Source organism: Nicotiana tomentosiformis, chromosome 9 (assembly GCF_000390325.3).
Source record: "Nicotiana tomentosiformis chromosome 9, ASM39032v3, whole genome shotgun sequence".
Lineage (NCBI taxonomy): Eukaryota > Viridiplantae > Streptophyta > Magnoliopsida > Solanales > Solanaceae > Nicotiana > Nicotiana tomentosiformis.
In genome coordinates this window covers 65,276,656-65,303,822 of record NC_090820.1, presented here as the reverse complement: position 1 = coordinate 65,303,822, position 27,167 = coordinate 65,276,656, and the positions used below count along the sequence as shown (strand labels likewise).

Genomic DNA, 27,167 nt, shown 5'->3' with positions numbered 1-27,167 from the left:
CTCTCAGAGAAGAATCATCGATTGGACCATCCGTCCATCTGGAAGATATTCCAGAAGATAGTCCATTATACGCACATTTGCAGGCATATTTGACTGCTCAAAAACAGAAAGATACTTCCGTTAAGCAAAGTGATACTTTTGTTTCCATTACTAAAGATGACAATGATGATATCAAGTCATACGAGAAAGTGCCAAAAAGAGAAATGATATTTCTCTTAGAAAACTCTGACATTCAGAGAAAAGAAGAACCGTGGAAGATATTCCAAAGGTATTTGATAAATGGGTTATATTATCCGGGTGAGTCATACAAAACCCGTTCCTACTATGAAACGATACTAACCAGTACTGGAAGTGCAGATTTTCAGCACTTTTCTGGGTATAGCACAGACGAGAACGTTTATAACTTCTCAAAGATTATAATTAAACAGATTATATCTGTTGAAGACTGGGGTATATCCACAATGAAGGAAAGGCAGATAAGCCTTAACAAAAATAAAATGAATTTTACTTATTGGGATTATATCCAAGCTTTTGATAAAGTATTATACTACAATAATGATAGACACAAACATACTTGGTTTATAAAAGTATGTGCAAAGATATTTGCAACAACTGTTCCTAATTGGTTTCTAAACTGGTGGTCATACCACGGTCCAACAATAAAGATTTTACCAGATCCATTTCTCATGTTATACAAAGAATGGATAAAAATTTCTCCTTTTATTAACGATCTATATCACGTAGATCATATCTGCTATCCAGAAAAAATTAACCAAATATATTTCTTTCTGGAATTTTCTATCCCTTGGATACACAAATGGAATCCGGAAGTCGGATTCACTGAAGAACAAGTCCCCTGCTTATATAGGACTTTTTACAACAATTTTTGGGACAAGTTAATGAAGAAGGATCCCAAAACAAAGACCTTATATGGTCAAGAGCTCTTGGATTCAATCGAGATGAAGATCTAAGAATATTCCAGTAAACCTCAGAAAGAGGTAATTGATGACAGTTCAGTGAGGCATATTGCCAGAAGGATCTCCTTTCAAGAAGGAGATAAAACAGAGATGATTAACAGTTACTTGGAAGAGGTTAAAAGAAATTTACTGTCTTCCATTAATCAATATGAAAAGTCAGATACGTCAATGCAAAGTGAAACAAGCAACGATGATATTGCTGAAGATTCTCAGCCCATTGAAGCAGAAAGGATATTATCTGAAGAAGACTTACATGATGCAGAAGAACTCATCCGCAAATTGAAAAAAGCGGAAAAGAAACAAGCACAGTGAAACAGCTGGACCCTACTCAACAGTGAAGCCGCCGGACCTACAGCATAGTGAAGCCGCCGGACCCACTCAAACAGTAGATACACTGTTCATCAACAGTAAATACACTGTTTCAACAGTAGAAACACTGTTACAGGGACCCACGGGGACCCACTTTTACTGGTCATAGATTCCTTTTCTTTTTCTATTTATAGAAGTCATTCGTTCATTTTTCAGAGGCAGACGTTAAGACTCCCTCTCTCTAGAACTCTCTCTCTCTCTCTCTAAGTGTAAGTAAAGAGTTAGTTTGAAGTTTGTAGATTGTAATAGAAGAACAAATAAATAAAAGTTTTCAGTTCTTCATCTTCAGGGCCTTGCTTCTTAGCCACAAGGTACATAATTCTGTCTTTCTTAGTTTAGATTTTCTTCTAGTCTCTCCTCTCTGGCCGTGACGATGTCCGGCTAAGAGACTTCATATCTATGTTGAGTATCTAACTTCTCTCCTATATACACCATGAAAGCGACGACATCTATTAAAATATAAATGAGTTTTATATATAGAGTTTTGACTTGGTGTCAAGATGGTTGGTACAGTCTGATATAACACTGCTCTTATTGGCTTTGCCTTAGTGGCTCCGTCTAGCCAGCCGTGAACCTCAGCCCGATAAAGGAGTTAAAAGGGCATCTTCTTTCACGGTTAGAACTGCTAGACACATGGGCTCAATAAAAGTATGTATTATATTATGACAGACCCCTTGCTTGAGTAAAGGTTTTTAACCTTCCATACAGTCATTAAACTATATATAAAATTCAAGTATATTTCAATTCTTATCCTTACTGATTGTGCGGATTACCGCCAGTCTTTAAATATAAGGGTACTGAATTAGCTAGATTAAGAATTCTCAAATATGTTAAAATAGAAATCTTTAACTGGTGGAAACCTTCCAGGCATATAAAAGCCAGATGTGAGGTGTGAAACAAGTCCAGTTCCCGGTCAAACGGTGATTTCTGTTTTAATTTAATTGAGAAGGCATGGCGGATTACCGCCCGCCACTTGATCCTGTTAAAATGGTAATATATATACTATAATACATCTTAAGATATATAAGTTATATTCGATTTATATACTATATGTACATCTTAAAATATATATATATATACTATAATATATATACATAGTATACATCTTAAAATATACTATATATATATATGTAAATCGAATATAACTTATATATCTTAAGTTGTATATATAATATATTATATATACACTATACTATATGTATAGCTTAAGATATATAAAAAGACAAAAATATTGTAAAGAGATATTTAAATCAATGCGTTATTTGACAGCCCAACGGCTATTTTTTTTCTTAATAAAAAAAAATTTTTTTTTTATAAAAAAATAGCCGTTGGGCCCGCTAGGCCAGCTAAGGGACCGGACCGGTCCCGATCCGGTTCCGGGCCCTGGCGGGCCAAACAGTCCCGGGCCTGACGGGCCCAATCATAGGACCGGTCCACGAAACCGGACTGGGCCCGCTAAAACAGGACCAAACGGTCCTGACTCGTTTAGCCGTTTGGCCCGCAGTCCCGGACCGGGACCGGCCCACTTGCCAGCCATACTTTTAACCAACCAAGACCCCATAGCACAAAGTCTCCTCACTTTTCAAGATCTTTCCCTTTTCTGCTTCGTCTTCTCTGTACTTTTCTTTAGCAGAAGGGAATCACCAAAAATGGTGAAAATGAGGCTGTCATCCTTGCCACTTCAACGGCTCTTTCCAACGTTTAAATCAATTCGTTCTTTGTGGCTTAAATTTCAAATCCCGCTCAACAATTGAAACCCTAGAGTTTCCTCTATAAATACCAGCGTTTGGGTTTGAAAAAGCTTCAGCCGCACCTTTACCCCCTAAAAATCCTTAAGCTTCAGCCTCCGCCTCTCAGAAGCTTACTACTTTCAATACTCTGAAAAATTACTCTAAAATCTAGTGTTATCGTTTTGCAACCTTTCAGCTTCTATTTGGTTCTCTTTTAGCCATAACAGATCCGTTAATTTACTCGCTTCAACGTTTATTAGTTGTTTATAGAAGCGGGTTCGAGGTTGGAGTTCAATAGTGCATCTAAGAATCTGCGCCTCGGTTCGGTGCCCGCAAAAAGGTCAGTAACTCTGAAATCTTTCTTTTCTTTTCTTTTGTTGTTTTCTTTGAATATCTGAAGTACTTATATCTTTTGTCTAAAAGAAATTGCAGTTTGTTACCTATAGAAGTCACGATTCTAGAACTAGCTAGTATGTTGAAATCGTGAGAATATGAGTACTAGCTGAATGGAAATTAAGTGAAAATAAGATATTCAATAAGATGTCTTTATGGATATACTTTTTTTTGATTAAATGATATGTTAATTTGACCACTTTATGTCTCTCGTTTCAAATGCCGCAACTTATATTTTCTGAGTTGATAATCGCGAACCTGGAATTGCTTTAAGGACTATTCTCGTAGCAGAATTTGTGTGTTATAATATCTATAAATTAAGATCTAGAGTCTCCCTTTGTTTAGATACCATACTTATGAGAATCATTGCATTGAATGTTTTATCGTTCCCCGCAAGATGATAATCAGGTTTATAAATGATGAGTTACATTCTGTTTCATGGAAAGGATTAGAAAACATGTATTAGGCTCCAAATATCATTGTAAGCTGTAAGCTCTATTATTCCTTGATTGAATAGAGATCATGCTATAGGTATCTTATCTCTTTTAGTTTGGTTGGAATGTGTGTATCTGTATTTCTCAACTTGTATGCTAGATTAATGAATCTGGTTTATTAAATCTATTTTGAGCATAATGGATGTAATGGCAAGGGTGTTTTACAAGCAAATTGAGTGTTAGGAAGCCATGTCAATTTTGTTAAAGTCTGAACTTTATGTTAGTACCATTTAGGAACTTAAGCAAGTTAATAACTGTAACTGTAACTAAGAAGGAAGCCTTCCTTATCAAAAAAACTAAGAAGGAAGCCTTAAGGACCATGTCTTATGCCTACAGTTTGATTGACCATGTCAACCATGTCTTAAGGACCATGTCAGCCATGTCTTGGGGAACTTAAGCAAGTGTTAGGAAGCCATGTCTGTTTGATTTTCATTACAAAGTAACATTTGCTGTAGATTAAAGTCGGTCTGAGTGACCATGTCTTATGCCTACAGTCAGGAAATGACTAAATAGTTGCTAATGGTGCTAATAAGCCATGATGAAGGTGCCTACTGCATGATAACTTGTTCTTAAGAAGATACTGATCTATGTAGTCACTTGTGTTTGCTTTTCCCACTGGAAGAGTAGGAAACCAGTTATTTTTAAGTTGGTCTCGGGTCGATTTTACTTTGAGGGAATCCCTCCCTGGCACAAGCACGGCTCGGGATCCATGAAGCCTTTACGAACTTTAAAGTGTTAGGAATGGGAATTCCTCTGACACTCATAGACCTTTGGGTGAAACTTAGAACGAATTGGTTCCTATTAATCCTTTGGGAAAATCACTCACAAATGATCTTTGGGGCCGTTGCTATCATATTTACATGTTTATAATGTTATTTTATCTTTTATTTATGGTTAAGGTGAGTATGATCTAATACTTAATTTTCTTTCTTTGCATGAACACTTCTCATGAGCTCGCTTGAGTTTATTCGAACTCTGGCCCAGTCCCAACGACTAGGCTACTGACGCTACACCGTTGGGCCTGCTCTATTTCTCGTCGTTAGGGAGAAATTCAAAAATAGCTAGATTTACAAGTGGTAATTGAAAAATAGCCACAGTTTTAAAAGTAATCGAAATTTAGTCACTTTTTTCATGTAAAGATAAATCTGAACGAAAACACTGTTCAAAATCCGGAAAATATTCCAGCATAATATACTGGAGTTTCAATATATTTCCAGTATATTATACCGGAGTTCCAGTAATATACTAGAGTTCCAGTATAATATATCGGTCCGGCATAATATGCTGGAAGTTCATACACAAGTGTTTCAATCTCCAGTATATTATGCTGGAACTTTTCGCGTGATGGAGTTCCAACATAATATGCTGGAAGTTCATACACATGTGCACCAATCTCTAGTATTTTATGTTGGATCGGTCCGTGTTGCAGCAAAATAGTGGCTATTTTTCAATGACTTTACAAACGCTGATTATTTTTGAATTACCAGTCCGAATAGCCCGTGTTATTTTTACAACTCTTAAGGGTTCCCTAGAGCTAAAGGGCTAGATCCTTATCGGCCCAACAAGAGTCTAAGTGTGGGCGCTTGGACATAAGAATCGTAAAATTCCAAAAAAAAAAAAGTGAATTTGTTTTTCAAAGTGAAAATGATATTTGAAAATTAGAGTTGTGTTTGGACATGAACAAAATTTTGGGTTGTTTTTGAATTTTTGTGAGTGATCTGAGTGAGAATTTTGAAAAATAGCTTTTTGGAGTTTTTCAAAATTTCAAAAATTTTTAAAATTATCTTCAAGTGAAAATTGAAAATTTGATAGCCAAACACTGATTTCGAAAAAAAGTGAATTGTTTTTGAAAAAATATGAAAAAATTCTTATGTCCAAACGGGCTCTAAATATCTCTTACATGTCTTTCTATTATTTATGTATATGTCATATTTGTATATCATTAACGATGTTATTGGATGTTTTATTTCTCTTAGTGCAAGGGGTAGGGAGCTAACCTAACTAATTACTACTTATAGGTAAAGGAAAAACTAGAACTTGAGTAAGTCTTGACCTTTTTCCATTTCATACTGTAAGCAATACAAGTCATTATTTTTAAAGTCATCTTTAATATAAACTAAGTGATTGCAGAAACAGATTTTTCTCCTAAGAGGCAAACATTTAAGATGAATTGGTTTGTAAAAGAATTTGGAAACAAGGAAGATACTTCGAAACCCAGAATCGATTTCTAAAGTGCAGAAGGACAGCAAATGGCCTCCCTAAGAAGAAAGGTTTCGGTCCCAAGTAACTTCGTACAAATTGATTTTATCTAAAATAGATCCGTAAGACATGGACCTTTGGCCTAATGCATTTTTTCAAACCCAATGAGTTATTTCAAAGGGGGCTCAATCCCTTTCCTCCGAAAAGTGAAGCTTTAAATATGACATCTTCTTCTACCTTTCATTCACATTCTCTTAAATATTTCATATGCTAGTATAGCCTAAATTATACTTGCATTCACATTTTTTTTCAAATTATACTTTTCCAAGGAATCACAATATTTTATTAACAATACTTGTAATCTTCATTTAAGTTTACTTCTAAACAACTCTAACACATAAACTTCCTTTGCCAATAATTAGAGTTGACCTAAAAATTGATGAACAAATGATTGGAATATATGAATTCTCCCCACTTTTAGACTAAGTTTAAGGAACTACTTTTAAGCATATTTTAAGGGATGTCTAATACCTTCCCCTTAGAATAACTTGAACTTTCACCTAGATTCTCACTGGTTAGCAGACTATTAAGATATCGATCTATATCTGACCTATAGGTACCCTAGTATATCTTAAATATTAGCTGTCGACTTTTCATTTTTACAAACCACAGAAGAACCATAAGTTGTATTTTGTTTTAACTCATGTAAAACAAAATATAACTTTTAGGTTGTGACCTTAAAATATAACTTTTCTTATTGTCACAATCCCAATTTCCCTCTATAGGATGTTGTGATGATACCTAGTCTCTACGACTAGGTAAGTCTAACAAATAACAATAACTTGGCAGAAACACTTATCAAAATACTAAAATAAAGCTGGATAAGTGATATAAACTTCCTAAACAAAGCAGAATCTCATCAATACACTCCCTAAAACCGGTGGAACTGAGTCATAAACTAGAATGTAGAATTCATCATTTTCTGAAAGAAATACAACAGGAAGTAAAATAGGGAAGGTGACTCCGAGGCCCACGGACGTGGAGCAGGTATATATTGAAGTCTCCAAGCAGCAACTCAAATCAACTCTATCGTCTGGCACGAATAGACGTACCTGGATATGCACAAAAATTGTACAGAGGCGTAGTATGAGTACACCACATCGATACCCAGTAAGTAGTGTTGTGCATAATATGATAAATACCGAATTACTGTGCTTAAATCGAAAATTTTAGTATACGGTATTTGGTATTTGGTATAAGCTTTTAAAATAATTTAGTATTAGGTAGTATTTGGTATTTAAAAAAATAATACCGAAATATCGATACCGTACCAAAATATAGCCCATGTACTTTTTTAGGAAAATGAAGGAACAAGGTAGGATGCAAATTTTAATTCTTATTCTCTAGGTTGCCAAACAATTTAATGTAATATTTCAACGGCTTTGGGGTGTTTCTTATTCCGTTACTCTTGTATTGTTGTAGCATATGTTAGATTAGTCCATGTTGTATTCTCTAATTTTAACAATGAACTCTAAGCAAGTAACATGATATTTCCAATTGATTAAGTGTATTCCTTTATGTACCTTTTTTCTCTTAGTTGATACTTGATGGTTTTGGACAAAGATTTTGTCAATAGTCAGGTGTGTTTAGAACGTTTTCGTTGAGTACTTTAATTAAAAATATTACAGTCGATGACTCTATGCACTAGTTAATATTCAAGCCGAATAAATCGAAATTACCGAACCGTATAAACCGAAACCGAAAGGACAAGAGCCGAACCATACCGAGATTAGGTATGGTATTGGTAAACCGAATATCGAAAATACCGAACCGAAATGACTAAATACCGTATCGTACCGTACCGACCGACAAACACCCCTACCAGTAAATATCAAGCCTAACCTCGGTAGAGTAGTGACGAGGCCATGTCAAGATACTAGAATAAATAAGTAGTATGGAAATGTAATAAGAATAAATAATGTAAAGCGAAGAAATAACCGAAACGAAAGAAGGTATTACATGAGTTAATACCGAAAATTAGACATGAGTCAAGATACTAGAATAAATAAGTAGTATGGAAATGTAATAAGAATAAATAATGTAAAGCGAAGAAATAACCGAAACGAAAGAAGGTATTACATGAGTTAATACCGAAAATTAGACATGAAAGTAACATAAAAGAAGCAGCTAAAGAGAGAGCCAAAATGATCAGGTATGTGCAATAACTGCTAAACAAGGAAGAACAAACAACAGAAATGTTCCCACCAAAACTGCTTGCAAAATACAAGAATCACAATGAGATACTGCCTCGTGTACAATAAGAATCACCATTGAGGTACGACCTCGTATAAATCAAGAATCACAACTGAGGTACAACCTCATATACACATTTCAAAATCTCAATTACAATATTTCCTTATACCGCCGCGTGAGCCTTACATTTGAAATAGGTTTTAACAACAGTTTTCCCGAAATAGCTACACACACTTTAGCCCACCTTATGACGCTGTGTGGCTTCACGTAGTTCCCCTACAAGCAACACACACATGAGTCCCACCTTATACCGCCAAATGCACATTAACCCCAAGTCTTATACCGCCACATGCGCGTCAATATCAAATCATAATAATAACTCGCACCACAAGTGCCCATATATCACAACTTGCCAACAATCAACAATATCAATATTTTCACAACAATAGCCCACGGCTCCACCATAATGTGTACAAGAATATCAACAACAACAATGAATGTAAAATGTTCAACAAGAAGATGTTTCAACAATAACAATTTCGCCTCAACGTTATAACAACTTCACAACTTCAACACCAATAACTCAACAATGAGAAACAATATATAACCGCGATGTCAAATAAGAATAACTCACAATGTAATAAATAACGTGTAACAATGACTTCAAATAATGGAAATTAACAAGGGAAGGAATAACATGAACAAAAACACCAAATAACAATAATCAACAATGAGAGAGATAACATGAACAATAATGATAGTCAACAATGAAAGAGATAACACGTAACAATTAAAGAGGCATCAAGTTCAACTAAAGCATGAGAACAATTTATCAATAATGAAATCGGTTAAGGCATGTAAGGATAGACTACTACAGGTAAGAATAGATTGACTAGGAGAATTTGGAACATAATATGGCATTTCTATTAAAGCATGGAAATAGTTTAAGTAGCCTAAACCGGTTAAATACCACGTACAACCCGTGTTCCCACTCGTCACCTTCGGTACACGGATTTCACTTAGCACAATTGAATCAATCAATACCAATCCTAATGGGTAGTGACCACACAAAGTTAGGCAAGAGTACCTTAACTAAGCTAATTCAATACTCAAAAATAACTTTTCCTTTACAATATGCCTTCAAATTCAATTGCAATTGATAATAAAGCTAATCTTTACAAATTTTTTCAAAAAGTCAACAAAAGTCACCCTGGGGCGCGCTCGGTCAAAACCCGGGTCCAATGGTAGATTCTGACTACCCATGATCCCACGAGTTCATATATGTGATTAGTTTCAAATCCGAGTCCAAATCGACTTTCAAAACTCAATTTCTTATTTTTCAAAAACTTGATAAAGTTTCACAAATTTTCACTTTGATTCACAAGATTTTGATGTTAAAATCTTAGATATGTTGATGGAATACGATTAAAAATAGATTAGAATAACTTACCCAACGTTTGTGGGTGAAAACCCCTTCTCCAAATCGCCTCCTACCTAGTCTAGGGTTCAAAAATGAGAGAATGAGGGATAAAATCCCGTCTTTCAGCCTTTATGTTTAGCTGCAGTTATCGCAATTGTGTTAGGGTTCGCAATTACGAAGAAAGCCTCACAATTGCGACATTGAAGACCTAGGAAGATCTTCACAAATGCAAAGATGGGTTCGTAATTGCGAACCCTACTGCCCTCGCAAAAACGACATTTTTGTCGCAAATGCGAACTACCCAAAATCCAGACCACTTCGCAATTGCGAGCCTAGCATCGAAATTGCGACACCTGAGGACCCCTGCTAAGCTCGCAAATGCGACCCTGGTGTTCACAATTGCGACACCAGAGCACTAGACACCATATTTTTGCCAACTTCAGTCCAAAACACTCCAGAACATGTCAGAAACCCATCCGAGCCCCCGAGGCTCCAAGCCAAATTCCACACAAGTCTAAAAACATCATACGAACTCGCTCACGCGATCAAAACATAAAAATAACATCTAGAACTACGATTCGAACACTAAAATGCGTGAATTTCAAATTAAATTTCAAGAACTTCTAGAATTGCAACTAAGCATCCGGATATCAACTCTAAATGATACCAAATTTTGCAGGCAAGTTCTAAATACCATAATGGACCTATTACAAGTCCCAAAATCTAATTCTGAGTTCGATAGCTAAAAGTCAACCTACGGTCAAATTTTTCAACTTCAAATTGCCAAATTTTGACAAATCAACATAAATCCACCTACGGACTTTCAAAAATCAATTTCAGGTATACGCCCAAGTCCGAAATCACGATACGTAGCTATCAGAGTCATAAAAACACAGTTTCGGGGTCGTTTTTCACAAAAGTCAAAGTTTGATCAACATTTTCTAATTTAAACTTCTAAGTCAAGAATCAAGGTTCAAATCAACCCGAAAGCTTACCGGAACGGACTAACCAACCCCACAATTCATTAAACCATAAACACATATGTGTGAAGCATAAATAGGGGTAATGGGGCGCAATTACACAAAACGACCGATCGGTTCGATACTTGTTACTGCTTTATACACTGTTACTTCACTTTCCTATCGAGTCTTGGCCGTACACAATCACACACAAGTCACGCGAGGGTTGTCTTTTCACCCCTCTAAAAATTCTTTCAAAAACTCTTTAGTTTCAGAGAACAACATGTAAGGTCAACTAACATGTCTTGCATTTATTCAATCCCACTCTCAATGATTTTGAAACACTCTTAATAAATGTAGGTCATGCTGCATAAATCCTTTGTGAGCCCTGTCATTGACTCACAAATTGGAAAAACTTCCCTGAAATGTTAGCAGGTTATGCACCTAACGACATGTTTTCTGTGAAAATAATAAATTAATTCAAATTTAAGACACTAAGGATTCAAAGCAACAAATTCACCTAGCTTTTTCTTTTTCTTCACTTATAGAAGGAAATCAATCACAACATTCCTGCCATTGGCATAGTCATAGGAGCACCTCACAAATTGAAGCAATGATGGAAGAATATTCGGAGGGCACACGGGGATGGGATTAGGAGCCATCTATAAGAGCTAACAACACTGATGAATGTCCGTGTGGACAGGGTATTTACAGAGCTATTGGTCGAATTTTGGGACCCCGCCAAGGAAGTCTTCAAATTAGTTGATTCCGAGGTAACACCCACACTTGAAGAGATCACCAACTTCACAGAATTGCCATTTACCAGACGAATGCCAATACTACTGGTCACCATGCCAGGCCACAGGTTCCTATACGCTTTGGGATTGAACAACAACCGAAACTTAAGGAATGTCGAGGAAGGATGGATAAGTATGGATCAATTGTTTGAAAAGTTCGGATATCTGGAGAGTTACGAATTGTTGCATCACGAAGAGTTCCTATGCAACAGAGAGACATGGGAAAGCCTCCACCCTTTGGCCTTCTCCCTTGCACTATTGGGACTTTTGGTCTTTCCGCAACAAGGGGGGGGGAGGTCAATGTCAACGTGTTGCCCTTGATTTTAGCCACATTTCGCATAAACTTGAGATTCACCCTCATCCCGATGTTACTAGCGAAAATGTTTAGGGTTTTGTCGGCATGTTCCAGGGGCTATGACTTCTTCAAAGGTTGAAACTTATTGCTACAAGTGTGGGCAACAAAGCATTTCTTCCAGAGAGAGCAAACCATAGACTATTTTGTCGGTACCGGCAACATGATACGGAGCCACGAAGAGCGGATGAGGCATTAGGAAGCATATCATGGACAGGAGGAACCACACATTTTCTTAACCCACCTTACATGAGATCTCATCGAATGGAAGCTTTTCTGGATAAGTGGCAGAGCTATAGTGAGGGGACCAGAGAAGTACTTTATTAAGCTGATGGGACTAGATGGGATCTAGCCCTACGCACCTTGAGAGTCCTGAGGCAATTTGGTCTTCTACAAGATGTACCCTTGTAGTCCGAAATGGCCCTATTCGAGGATGATTACAACAGTTAGATCTTCATCCCTAGAGTGAGGCGACTCCAAAAAAGAGTGGAGCGATTTGGTCACAATGAGCATGGGATAGAATGCATGGTGCACTCCGAAATACTTTGCATGAATCTCCGAGGAGGACCAGTTGGCTAGTCGCAGCCGAGAGGGTCCCACATGACTGGAGGATTCAAGGGCAGCTGTGCAGGTATATCATGAGATATTGCCCCATTACCTTGTCACCCCCACCATGTATCAGCAAGTTGTACCAGGATCGGTTGATTACATGCTTCCACCACCAGACAATGACGATGATGTAGTTGAGTATGTGCATGCCGATGAGCCAGAAGAGATTCCGGAGGAAGAACTTGAATACCAAGGAGAGGACATCAATGAGGTGTTTGAAGAGGATCATGCGGAAGATCCAGAGGAAGAAAGCTTGGGAGAGGATTCAGCAGAAGACAAGTGAGTTGCTATTGGTTTTCATCTTGTACTTTCTAAATTCTCTAAGGGTGATCTTATAAGCCCATTTTCGTGTTAGCCTTTGTAAAGACCTCAGGGGGCCGTATTGTAGGATTTGACAACTTATCTTTCTACCTCTTGTATCATTTGGCTAAAACTTTGTAATCCCATTTCCATACCACACTATGTTGTATCCATTAGAATCTATTATCAATGAAATCCAGTTTCGCTCCAAATCCAAACGTGTCAAAATAATTTGGATATTTTGTTAATAATAATGAAGTAGGACTACCTCCGGCAAAGAGAGGTCCCTTCAATACCTTTAGGACGCGTTTTCATACAATATGTGAACTAATTGCTCTGTGTCATTCTATTTGTCTTGCTCCCGAACTAACTTCTATTTTGTCTTGCTTTACTTTCTTTCTTGTCCACTTTATTGTTTACCCCCGAATAGAGGTTGATTTTTTAGACAATTAAACTGGTCGAGCCATCGTATAACCTGAGGTCGAAAGGAAAGATGCCCGCCGTTGATAACCATGCCGAAAATGCTCTGGCAATAATTGATGTCCCAGGGGGTTCAAAAGAAAGGGACGAAACACAGAATGATGAATACGTCGCTTAGTTAAGAACAAGAAATGAAATTGTTGAGAGGGAAAGTATAGCAGATCCGAGATTTGGTACATATGTCCGTGACATGCTCCCACAACCACCTCGCTTCCCATCACTAGATTCTATCCCTGACCATTTTCCTTCATCAACCAGGCAACCTACCAGTACCCCAACTACTGCTACGTGCACCACAATCCCCGCCACATCTCAAGCCATACCACCAGTTACCCCTGCTAATCCACCAAACCTTCCCATACATACACCCTGCGTCCCTAACTACGTCTAAACTCCACAAAATCCCCCGATCACAACCAACTAGGTCCAAACTCCCCCTCGTGATATTGTCACACCTGCAAGCATACATAGTATATACCCGCGTAACACATCGCCACACATGAGTGGTATGTTCCACTCATATATGTTGTAGCGGAACCAACTTTCACTGCGCCTGTCACGATCAAATTGCCTTACGAGATTGACCAATGCGCTGATATGGATAAGAAGTAAGATCTAAAGAAGATGAATCATTGTTGGAAAAAACTGCGTGTCTTGAGGAAGCAAATGCTGCAGGTCACTCGAGGGAGCTAGAGCCTAAACTACGAAGATTTGTGCATACATCTAGATGTCGACATGGTGGTAGGATACAAGCCTTCGAAATTTGATATTTTCTATGGAACGGGCGATCCATACATCCACTTGAGGGCCTACTGTGACAAGATGGTAGGAGTAGAGTATGAGAAACTAAGAATGAAATTGTTCCTCAGGAGTTTGACCGGAGAGGCACTCACCTGGTATACCAAACAAGATCCCCGAAATTAAAGGGAATGGCAGGATACGACTGAAGACTTCATGAATCATTTCTGATTCAACACTAAGATCACACCTGATAGATTTGCCTTAGTGAATATATAGAAGAAATCTTTTGAGTCGTTCCCGGAATATGCCCGTCGTTGGAGGACCGAGGCAGCTAGGGCACAACTTTCATTGGATGATAATGAATCAACTAAATACTTCATTCGTGCCTAGGAAGGCATTTATTTTGAAAAAATGATGGGAATGATAGTTCCCTGAATTGGTCAAGATGGGAGACTTCTTAGAAGATGGCATCAAGTCCAGGAAAATACAACTCATGGCCGCATTATAAGCTACTAGCAAGGCCATACAACCAGGTTTTGTTGGTAGTGCAAAGCAGAGGAAAGAAGAGGTGTCGGCAATTGTCCTTTTTATCTACCAGGCCCACCTCCTCGAGCCAACCAATACCCTACAAACTCTCGCACCCCAGCCTGCCCTACTTATACTCTAGTTTACAATACCCACCCACATTATAATCTACCCGAGCCAACACATGTCCAAACCCACCACGACCATATGCCCCTTCTCAAACAGCAACTCATCAAAACAAACCGGCTTATGCCCCAAGACCACGCCCTAACCTTGGAACACGAAATCTTAGAAATTACACCCCAATTACTGAACCTTTGGCCCAACTATTTGAAAGGATGAGAAGATCAGGTTTGCTACACCCGGTCGAAGGAAGAATCCCGTACCAACCTACCAAATACTTTGACGCAAGTTGCACATACCATTCAGGTGTCCAGGGACACGACAATGAAGATTGCAATAGTCTGAGGCACAAGATTGAAATGTTAATCAAAAGTTGAGCAATTCAATGCACCCCAGCTCCACAAAATGTGAACCATAACCCACTACCAAACCACATAAACCAAGGAATAAACATGATCATCCTGGAAGAAGACTATGATTTGAGGGGAACCATCGTTACAATTGAAAACACTAAAGCAGCAAGGGCAACTCCTCATATCTCTCCATCGATTACTGTGCAGTTGAAGCCACCAGCAATCATCCAAACGTATCAACCATGGCCACCCACAACTATCAGAGAAGGATTGAATCACGATTACAAGGAAGTCGCATGTGTCTATCAATTGAAGGGAAACTGACAGAAACTGCAGCAACTAATGGGATGACTCGGTCAGGAAGATGCTACGCTCCTAAGGATTTGAATCGGGGAAATCCAAATAGAGAGCAGAACCAAAGGAGAAACGTAACTGATGTAGAAGCGGCAAAATTCTAGAGAAGGATGCCGACCAAAGAATACTCTAATTAAAGAACAATTGAAAAAGACTCATGCGCACATATCTATCATGGATTTGCTTATGAGTTTTGATAGCCAGAATGATGCTTTAATGAAGGTGTTGAGTGGGGTAAGCGTGTTGAGCAATACTACTAGTGAGGCGCTGGCTGTGACTATCGGGAAGATGGTGGAGGCCAATAAGGTTTCTTTTCCAAAGGATAAGCGTCCTTCACAGGGAGTGAATCACAACAAAGCTCTACACATTGCCGTCAAGTGTGGCGACAAGGTCATATCTAGAGTACTAGTTGACGGAGGATCTAGAGCGAACATTTGCTTTCCATATTGTGAGAACTAGGTAACCACAATGGTGAGATAAGGGAAAGCCATATGAGGGTCAGAGCTTTCGATGGATCGCAAAAGGATATCATTAGAGAAATATACATGGCTTTGCAAGTCTAACCCGTCGAGTTCCCGGCGTTATTTCAAGTAATGGATATCTCGTCCTCCTATAATTTGCTACTAGGAAGGTCGTGGATATAAAATGGGAAGAGGAGTCCCCTCCACCCTACACCAATGCATGAAGTTTGAGTGGTACTGCCAAGTAAACATGATTCTTGGAGAATGGAGTCACCCCGCCTACTCAGAACATATGGTTCCTTTCATAGAGGGACTCGATGGAGTCACCTTGCATGTAGCCGAGATTATGCAGACAGTGAAGATGGAAAAGAACGAATGGTTCCACAATGCAGAATCACCATATGGGTCCGGGAAGGCGATCAGAAAGATGATGAAGTATGGGTATAAGCTGGGATTCGGGCTAGGAGCCAGGTTAAACGGGATAATTGAGCCAATCCAACAGAAGAAACAGAAGGATACCACCGATTTGGGATACCAGTCTGCAATCGGAAAAGTTCTTAATAGCAACCCCGAGACAAAGGTTTTCGTGCCAGATCATGTTCCGAGCCAGGGTCAAGGCTCAACACCAAAAGAAGAGATCGTCGATGGGATTGAGAAGTTATTTGTGGCAATTTACGAGGAATGTTGCAGTAAAGCTGATATCAAGGCACCAACCATTCGGGATGCCGAACCAGGGGAGATCTTATAGAACTGGACCTCCAGTCCATTTCTGGTTCGCCGTGAGTTTGGTAGTGTGGATTTGTAGTTATTTTGAAATTACATGTCAAATGAGGCTTAAATGATGCCTATGCTTTTTTGTTAGACCGCCTCTTTGAACGATAAGACGTTCCTTTCAATGAAATAAAGCTTTCACTTCTCTTTAAATATCACATAAAGTGTCTTTATTATAATTTATACACATATTTTCTTTTCAGTGATCAAATTAATAAAAAACCTCATCCCACGATTATGAAATGTAATGAAACCCTCGAACAAAGCATAAACAACGAGCCAGATTATGAGGAATATGATGAAAGCATGATGCCCAAGAATCTGCCATAAGAAATTGAACAACTAGAAAGTCAGAAGAAGTGTATCTCAAGAAACAGAGATAGTCAATTTGGGAAATGAAGAAGTGAAGGAAACTCGAATTAGCATTCAACTTAAAGCGGAAAAGAAACAAGAGTTCATGGAACTACTCCAGCAATACATTGATGTTTTCGCCTTGTCGTATGATGATATGCTCAGACTATGTACTAATATTATTTCACATCGACTGCCTACCGATCTTGCTAGACCACCAGTCAAGCAAAAACCAAGAATGGTTAAGCCTGATTTAAGCCCGAGGATTAAAGAAGAACTCACCAAGCAAATCGAGGCGAATGTGGTACGGGTCACGTTACCCACCTGGTTGGCCAACATAGTACCAGTGCCTAAGAAGGATGGGAAAATCAAGAAATGTGTGGACTACCGAGACCTTAACAAAGCCAGTCCCAAAGATGACTTTCCTTTCCCAAAACATCCACATCCTCATTGACAAATGTGCAATGAATGATTTACAGTTGTTCGTGGATTGCTTCGCCGGGTATCACCAGATCTTGATGCCTGAGAAGGATGCTGAGAAGACTGCGTTTACCACACCACGGGGAGTCTATTGTTTTAGAATCATTCCATTTGGCCTCAAGAATGTCGGTGCCACCTACATGAGGGCTCTGATTACTCTTTTTCACGATATGATCCACAAGGAAATGAAAGTATACGTGGATGGTGTCATCATTAAGTCACGCAAGAGTGCGTACCATTTAAATGACATGCGAAAGTTCTTTGAGCGGTTGTTGAGGTACAACTTGAAGTTGAACCCTACAAAATATGCATTGGGAGTTCCTGCTAGGAAACTGCTGGATTTCATCGTCAGCGGGAAAGGAATAGAGTTGGACCCTTAGAAGATCAAGGCCATCCAAGATCTGCCTCCTCCTAAAACCAAGAAGGACGTAATACGTTTCCTCGGAAGACTAAACTAAATCAGCCGAATTATAGCCCAATCAACGGTGATCTGCAAACTAATTTTCAAACTATTGAAGAAAGACACTGCCACAAAATGCAAAGAGGATTGCCAACAAGCTTTTGACAGAATAAAGGAGTACTTGTCTAGCCCACCAGTGGTGGTCCCTCTTGAACCAGGAAAGTCGTTGTTGCTATATCTATCTGTATTGGCCCTATCAAGGTAGAAATCTGAGAGCAACATGCATATATTTTTCATGTAGATGAAGAACCAGATGGTAAGCCTTGGTATTATGACATCAAAAGGTTTCTTGAGATAAGAGAGTACTCAGAGAATGCTACTAGTGGTTAGAAGCCGGCGCTAAGGAGATAGGCAAATCAATTCTTTCTCAACGGGGAAGTCCTATACAGGAGGACTCCAGACTTGGGTCTGTTAAGATGTGTGGATGTTGCGGAAAAAACAAATTTGTTGGGAGAAATACATGTAGGAACGTGCAGACCTCATATGAATGGGTTCACTTTAGCTAAGAAGATTCCGAGGGTAGGATATTTTTGGATGACTATGGAAGGATATAACATTCGCTACGTTCAGAAGTGTCATCAGTGTCAGGTTCACGGGGATTTCATTTGCGTTCCGCCAAATTAGCTTAATGTGATGGGTTTTCCTTGACCGTTCGCCGCTTGGGGCATGGATGTAATAGGACCCATAAAATCGGTCACATCAAAGAAACATCATTTCATCTTAGTGGCCATTGATTATTTCACTAAATGGGTCAAAGATTCAACGCATAAAGCCGTTACAAAGAAAGTGGTAGCAGATTTTGTCTGTAACAACAGTCTCCCGATTTGGGATCTTAGGGTCAGTCATAACCGACAATGCAGCCAACCTTAATAGTGACCTCATGAAGGAAATCTTTGAAAAGTTCATAGTCATTCATTGCAATTCCATGTCATACAGACCGCAGATGAATGGAGTAGTTGAAGCAGCCAACAAAAATATCAAGAGGATCTTTCGAAAGATATACAATCATAGACAATGGCACGAGAAACTGTCATTTGCGTTACTTGGCTATCTCACTACAATGAGAATATCTACTGGGGCAATGCCATACATATTGGTATATGGTGCGGAAGTTGTAATACATGCAGAGGTCGAAATACCCTCCTTGAGGATTATCCAGGAAACCAGGCTAGACAATGCATAGTGGATACGCATTTGGCAGGAACAACTGATGCTCATTGATGAAAAGAGAACGGATGCAATTTTTCATGGTCAACTTTATAAGAATAGGATGACCAAGGCATTCAACAAAAATGTGAAACCTCAGCAATTTGCACCAGGGCAGTTTGTGTTAAAGAAGATATTTTCCCATCACGACGAAGCCAAGGAAAAGTTCCTACCAAATTGGCAAGGTCCGTATATGGTCCATCGGGTTCTTTCAAAAGGAGCATTGATTCTAGCAGAAATGGATGGCAGAGTAAGCACGAAGCCCATAAATTCATACGCAATCAAGAAGTACTACATTTGAAGATAATCAAGTTAGATTTTGTTACACTCTTATGTACACAGAACTATGCTCAACCTGACTTCCCACGGCGGGGTACGTAGGCAACCCACATACGGTTTGGTCTCATTTGTAATAGAAAATCCAAATATCATTTTCATTTACATGGAACTACGCTATGACTTGATTTCCCTCGGTGGGAATACGTAGGGAATCCACGTCGGGTTCAGTCACTTATTTTAATCGAACTATGTTTTGACCTGATTCTATATTTGGACAGGTAGGGCAGTCTAAGTCGGGCTCAGTCGCATTATATTTAAATTTTATCTCTTCATTTTGCACTTATTGTAATCGAACTACGTTTTGACTTGATTCCATTTGGAAATGTAGGAAGCTTGAGTCAGGCCCGGTCACTTTGATATTTTTCTTCATTCACACCCTCGAACTATGTTTTGACATGATTCCTTTGGGATACGCAGGTAATCTAAAAGGGTTCGGTCGAACCCTAGGAAAGCCGTTCAAATGTAATGTATTGCTTATATTAGGAAGTGACCTCTACATTAAAGAGACTTCGTCATCAAGGATATATTCACAATCAACACAAATTAATGCCCCTCCAAACTAAAAATCTTGCTTTGACGGCAGGATTGACGGAAAATAAAACAACATTATGCCAAGCTTATAGTCAAAATAAGTGGCGCTACAAGATTCACCATAACATCATGAGCTTTCGACCCCTCTCTATTTCATCACACCATTTATCTTGCCCTTACAAGATTAAATACTAACCTTCAGTCTTTGTAGGTACTTCGAAGCTAAAGCCAAGCTGGCTACCCGAAAGGATGACTCCTCTAATACAATTGGACTCATCCAACGGTTCCGCCAAGCGGAACACCTTGTACAGTCACTCCATAAGCTCCGCTAACCAGAGTCTATTGTACAGATCGCGTTGTTCGCTCTACCAATCGGAGCTATTGTACAGTCGCACCATCCCCCCGTCATGTCGGAACACATCACTCAAATGCACCATCGGTTACATAATTACCACGTCGCTCCGCCAATCCGAGATTTCAAATTAGATCGTTGCAGAATTTCGTCGCTAACTCCACCAATCAGAGGCTGTTTGTTCAAACTACACCATACATTTTGCTGATCGACGACCGCAATTTGGTTCCACCAACCAAAGGAGTCAAGCCCAGAAAGTGGTTTTGCAGTCAAGAATATTCTTGGGCATCCTCTCTTTTATCCTTAGTTTACTTTGATGTTTTGACGTTTTTATTGTGCAGCGTACAAACGCATTTATGCTCTCGCTTACTTCAAATTCAAGCACTTCGTAATTCGAGATTTCAAAGTCAAAATTCTGCAACCTAGAGATTCAAAGTCAAACACTCTGTCATTTGGATATTCAAAGTCAAATACTCCGTCACTCGGAGATTCAAAGTCAAATACTCGGTCACTCGAAGATTCAAAGTCAAACACTCCGTCATCTGGATGTTCAAAGTCAAACACTCCGTCGTCTGGAGATTCAAAGTCAAACACTCGGTCGCTAGGAGATTCAAAGTCAAACACTCCACCATTCGGAGGCCTCAAATTCAAACACCCCCATCCTTGGAGAATCCCAAATAATGCTCCGCAGCTCGGAGACTTCAAACTCAAACATCCCATCACCCATAGAGTTCCCCAAATAAAGGTTTACCGGCAGCCAAGCAAGTCCTTCCACTTATTTAATGCTTTATGCATTATGCCTTAAACAATATATTGGGTATATTTGTGTTTTTATTTTGCAGGTCAAATGCTACAATGTGGAACTATCTCTAGGCAGCAAACTGGGGCATGTTGCTAATGAGGGACATCAAACTCATAAGCGAGTCAAGGGTCCGGTCTCCAACTCAACTCGACCAGCAAAATTCTGAATCATCAAAATCTCTCAAAATCTTCATCTAGATCCGACTCAGTGATCATCCCATAAATCTCATAATCTTTGCGTCTTGCATAATCATCATAACACGACACTGGAGCAATCCCTGCAAAGTTAATTATTTTCAAACATTATTCCAGAACTACATATGGTCTGATCTTCGTTTAGCCCGAGGTATGTAGGCGATTCAAAACCCGAATTCGGCCATAACTTTAGGGTTCCCTATTTCATAAATCCATATACCTCTTCACAGTGTAGGCCTGAAGTTGGGCCAAAATTAGCCACTGAGTCAATTTCTTTGCCCGCAGACTCTTTCATCACCTCTGGTCAAAGAGGGGCAGCTATTGACGACCAATTTTGGCCCATCCTTTTTACAATTAATTTACTAAGCTCCCTGATCAATAATAGTTTAACAAAGTAGATTTTTTTAATTATCTTTAGAAGAATTATTTGAAGTATTTATTACACATTTAGCTAAAATATATATAATAGAATAATAATAATAATAATAATTATTATTATTATTATTAAAAAGCAGCTAATCATAAATATTATGGTTATAGAACCTTTAATTTCAAATAGATTAATCAATTGGTCATTTGCGTAATTTCTAATATGTGTACAAGCTTTAACTTCCTCAATATATAAAATTAGTACATAAGTACGTATATATATGTTAGTTAATTTATTAATTATTAAAATTATGGAAGCTTAGTTAAATTGATTTTAAAAAGGGGCAAAAATATTCAATACGCTATGCTTGCAATTGTCAACCTTAATCAAAGTGGCTATGTGTGCAATAGCCATATTCCAGCCAAACCATCTCTAACAAGCCCAATAAAATGGCCCAATACACGCCTCACCCATCTAGGCCCAAGATCAAATCCACCTCCCCCCAATCTACATGGCAATCTATGTCACTTTATCTCCGCCAATGGCATTGCATTACGTCAGCCGTTCAAATCCCTCACAAATGAAACACACCCATCGGTCACTGTTGATCAAATTCATCAACGGTCGAGATTAGTCGCCCTTTCTTATTATAATTTTAATTCCTCCAAGCTTTTATCCTAACCATTGGATCAACAAAAATCTATTTTGTCCGAAAATCCCTGAGCCGTTGATCAAACCCATCCAACGACTCAGATTCACCCCACCTTTTTAATTGACCAAACACCCCCAAAACCTAATCATTTCACCCTAAACTAGCCGCCCCCACTTTCCCAATTCTCTCATCTCTTTTGTCTCTCACACCTATGTACTCGCCTGAAACCTAGCACCAAACGATGCTACATCGACTATCGTTCCTCTTTTCTTTGTCCCATTCAATGGCAGACCCTCATAGCTGCGAGTCTCACCGGTCATTCCTTTTTTTCTCATCTTTTCTATCACTGTTGTCAGCAACCAAACCCTAGCACAAATAATGTTATGTTGACTGTCGTTTTTTCTCTCATATCACTCATTTCTCTCAGTCTAACTAGGCCACGAATCTCGCCGCTCTCCTTCTTTTTCCACTCAGATCCCCACTCACAGTGCCATTTGCAACCTTAACCCTAAAACATGCAACTCTTAGCTGTCTGTCACGACCAAAAATCCCAACCACGGGGACGTGATGGCGCCTAATATCCACTTGCTAGGAAAACCAACATTAGTTAAGCAATTAATCAATTTTACAATTTAAAAGCAACATTTTAAGGAAAATATGACGGAAACACTTTGAAATATATAATAAATCCATACACAACACTCTGAAATATATAATAAATCCACAAGTACATGAGCTACTAGATTACTACAAACAGAGTATGAAATGAAATACAAATGCCTGAAATGAAATAAACAGTAATATAGATAGGAAGGGGACTTCAAGGTCTGCGAACGCTGTGCAGCTCTACCGTAAGTCTCCTAGAAGGATGGGTCCAAGAAATATCCGCTACGGGCCGTTGGGACCAACATCTCGATCTGCACAAGAAGTGCACACGTGTAGTATGAGTACAACCGAACCCATGTACTCTGAAAGTGCCGAGTCTAACCTCGACGAAGTAATGACAAGGCTATGACCAGACACTCACTATAAACTTGTGTGAGTATAAGTAGAAAATCAATAAAGAAGTAGAGAAACAACTAATTAACATGGAAACCGAAATAAGAATAAAAGACAGAGAGCTCGAGAATATCATCACTTATCAGTCTCGCAACACAATACGGTAACGGAAATCAACAGCCAAGATTAACCACAATATAACATATTCCTCGCGGCACACAACATGATCCCCACCCCCCATATATATATATATACATATATATTATACTAATGCGGCGTACGACCCGATCTGCATATATATAATATGCTTTTGCGGCGTACAACCTTTTTCACATTTATAATATATTTTTGCGGCGTGCAACCCGATCCACACATACACACACACACACACACACACACACACATATATATATATATATATATATATATATATATATATATATATATATATTACTATTGTGGCGTGCAATCCGATCCACATATATAATAATAATAACTACCATCTACGGCGTATCTCATAACGTAACGTAAAAGGACACCAAAACGTATAAATTCTCTAAAACAATCCAGTATAACATGGCATGGTGAAATAAAAAGCGAGTGAGGTGGATAAATAAGTAAAGGCATGAGACAAGTAAAAACATCTATTAACATGCAAGAGTAGAGAACAAGTAAATGCGGACAATAATTAAGGCATGGATACATGGAAACATGTAGCAAATAGAGGCATGTAACATGCGAAGTCATACATTTAACAAATTAATGACATGTAGCAAGTAAAGCATGCAACGAGTATAAACATGTAATAAACGAAAACATGGTATAATTGAAGACGGAAGTTAGAATAGGTTCGTTGTGTCATTTATGACTTGTGTATAAAATTTGAGGTTAATCGGAGTTGGTTTGGTATGTTTCGACATTAGTTTTGAAAGTTAGAAGTTTATAAGTTCATTTTGCTTGATTCGATGTGCGATTCGTGGTTTTAGTATTGTTTGATGTAGTTTGACGCTTCGAGCAAGTTCGTATGATATTTTAGTACTTGTTGGTATGTTTGGTTGACGTCCCGGGGGGCTCGGGTGTGATTCGGATCATGTTCGGGGCATTTTGAAACTTGGAAGACTGTTGATTTTCTGTTGTTGGTTTCCTTATACGTGATCGTGAGTGGGAGATCGTGATCGCGAAGGGTTATTTGGGACTGGTGGAGGATTGTTCTATGCGATCGCGAGAAGAGATCTGCGATCGTGGGGCTTTGACATTCAGTGAATCGCGAACGCGTCTGTGTGGTCGCGTCCGCGAAGAAGAAAGGAGGGGGCTGGAAGTCCACGCAACTTGTGCTTCGCGATCGCGTGAAGAGGACCGCGATCGTGTAGGTTGAGGAATCTGTGTGCCGCATTCACGTGTGGAGTTCCGCGTTCGCGGAGAGTAATTTTGGCAGCTTGTGGATTTGTACTTTGTGATCGCTAAGCATTTCCCGCAATCGCGAAACATTTCCTGCGATCGCGAAGAAGGGCACCTGGGCAGAATAAAAGATTCAACAATGAGGGTCAGAGTTATATTTCATAATTTGATTTTGGGAGCTCAGATTAAGGCGATTCTTGGAGAGAGTTTCAAGGAAGTGATTGGGGTAAGTGATTCTAACTCGGATTTAGTTAATATACATGAATCTATAATTTTTTTACCATTTAATTAGTATTTTGGGTTGGAAAAATTGGAAAAAAGTGTAAAAACTTCATAGGCTTTAATTTGAGGATTTGAAGGTCGAGTTGTGATCGGAATTGAGTAATTTTGGTATGGTTGAACTCGTGGTTGAATGAGTGTTTGGATTTTATTAATTTTGTCGGATTCCAAGATGTGGGTCCGGGGTTGACTTTTTGAGTTGATGTTTTGACTTTTACTTAAGAACTTAGCTTTATCATATGGAATTGATTCCTATTGCTTGTGTTGATTGTATCGAGTTGTTTGTGGCTAGATTTGAGTCGTTCGAAGGCCGATTCGTGGGGCAAGGGCTTGTTGGAGTAGAGATTTGCACGTTTTGAGGCAAGTAACACTTCTAAACTTGGTTCCGAGGGAATGAATCCCTGAATTACGTAATATGTGGTTGGTGTTGAGGTGAAGCACATGCTAAGTGACGGGCGTGTAGGCGTGCACCGTAGGAATTGTGACTCGGTCAATTCCGTGGAACTGTGTAGTAAAATAATCTTGTTATTATCCATATATTATCAATGTGTTAGAGGAATTGACCTGCGATTTATGTTAGAAATCATGCTTAGGCTATATGCTGGTACTGTTGGGACCCATAGAGGTCGTCGTTGCTGTTGAATTACTAGCTTAATTTTCAATTATGTGCTCAGTCATATCTATCATTTGTTTATCATATCTCAATCTCTGTTGCCATATATTGATACATCATATCATCATTGTTTGGGCTGATTGTCATGATATTCGTGAGCCCGAGAGACCAGAGAGATTGATGACTGGGTGAGGTTGAGGGCCTGATTGTGAGAATGTTTATGAGATCGGGCTGCACACCGCAACGAGCTTTATTGATTCATGCCATGATTGGCTTATTTTAGCGCTTGGGCAGGATCCGCTACTCCGGAGTCTGACTTACCAGCAGTGAGTGCATGTACCTACTAAGCGCGAGTGCCGAGCGATTGGGAGTACTGAGTGACTGTGAGGACTGAGTGACTATGAGGATTGATTGACTAGGAGGTTTGAGTGAATTGATGCAGGTCTGAGTGAATTGATGCTCCGAGAGTATGCATATGATTTTATCACTGTGTTGCATTACAGTTGGCATGCATAATTAACATGTAGATATAGTGATGTATCATTCCTCATTTCAGTCACACTTGGCATATTTATCTGTATTGAACGTAAACTGTTAAACTTGAAAGCATGTCTATATTTAAATTTATGTATACTGTACATGTTGAGCTCGCTACTGCTTTCAACCCAAGGTTAGTCTTGTTACTTATTGAGTACATTGGGTCGGTTGTACTCATACTATATTCTGCACTTTGTGTGCAGATCCAGGTACAATTGGGTACGACGACTGCTAGCTTTGGAACATTTATCTGTTGGAGACTATCGAGGTAGCTGCCTTGGCGTCCGCAGACCTTGACTCTCCTTCTTTTCATTTATCTGTACTGTTCTAACTTTCTAGACAGTGTTTTTAGCAGTCAGACTATGTTGTCATTTAGATGATCATGTACTCGGTGACACCCGGATTTTGGGAGATATTGTATTGAGTCGCAATATTTTCTTATCAGTATTTATGAGATTTTTACTCTTGAGATATTTTACTATGTTTCCAAATTTAAAGATGCATGGTCTATTGGGATTATCAGCTTGCCTAGTATTGTGATAGACGCCATCACGACATGTGAGATTTGGGTCGTGACAAGTTGGTATCAGAACTTATGTTACATAGGTCTCACGAGTCATGAGCAGGTTTCGTAGAGTCTTGCGGATCGGTATGGAGACGTTTGTACTTATCTTCGAGAGGCTGCCGAACCATTAGGAAAACTTCACTTTCTTGTATTCTTGTCGTGCGAATTTGTTGATTTCAGAAACTAAACATCTGTTATTCCATTCTCTCACAGATGGTGAGGAAACATGCTACCGGATCGGGCGGTATTTTAGTCATTTTAATAAAAGAATAGCTTATTAATATTTTTTTATCAAACAAATCAACTGCTAATTATCAATTTCAGCACTTATATCCAAACACGTAAATGCTTATTTTAAAAATCAGTTTCAACAAAAGCT

General features: G+C 38.9%; 1 long non-coding RNA gene across 1 annotated transcript; it reads left to right on the top strand.

Moving 5' to 3' along the window:
* The first annotated feature begins 2,914 nt into the window (after positions 1-2,914).
* On the top strand, positions 2,915-26,696 carry LOC138899388 (uncharacterized). The gene is made up of 2 exons (XR_011410871.1): positions 2,915-7,332; positions 26,427-26,696. It is a non-coding gene; the product is annotated as an uncharacterized lncRNA (long non-coding RNA).
* The last annotated feature ends 471 nt before the right edge of the window (positions 26,697-27,167 follow it).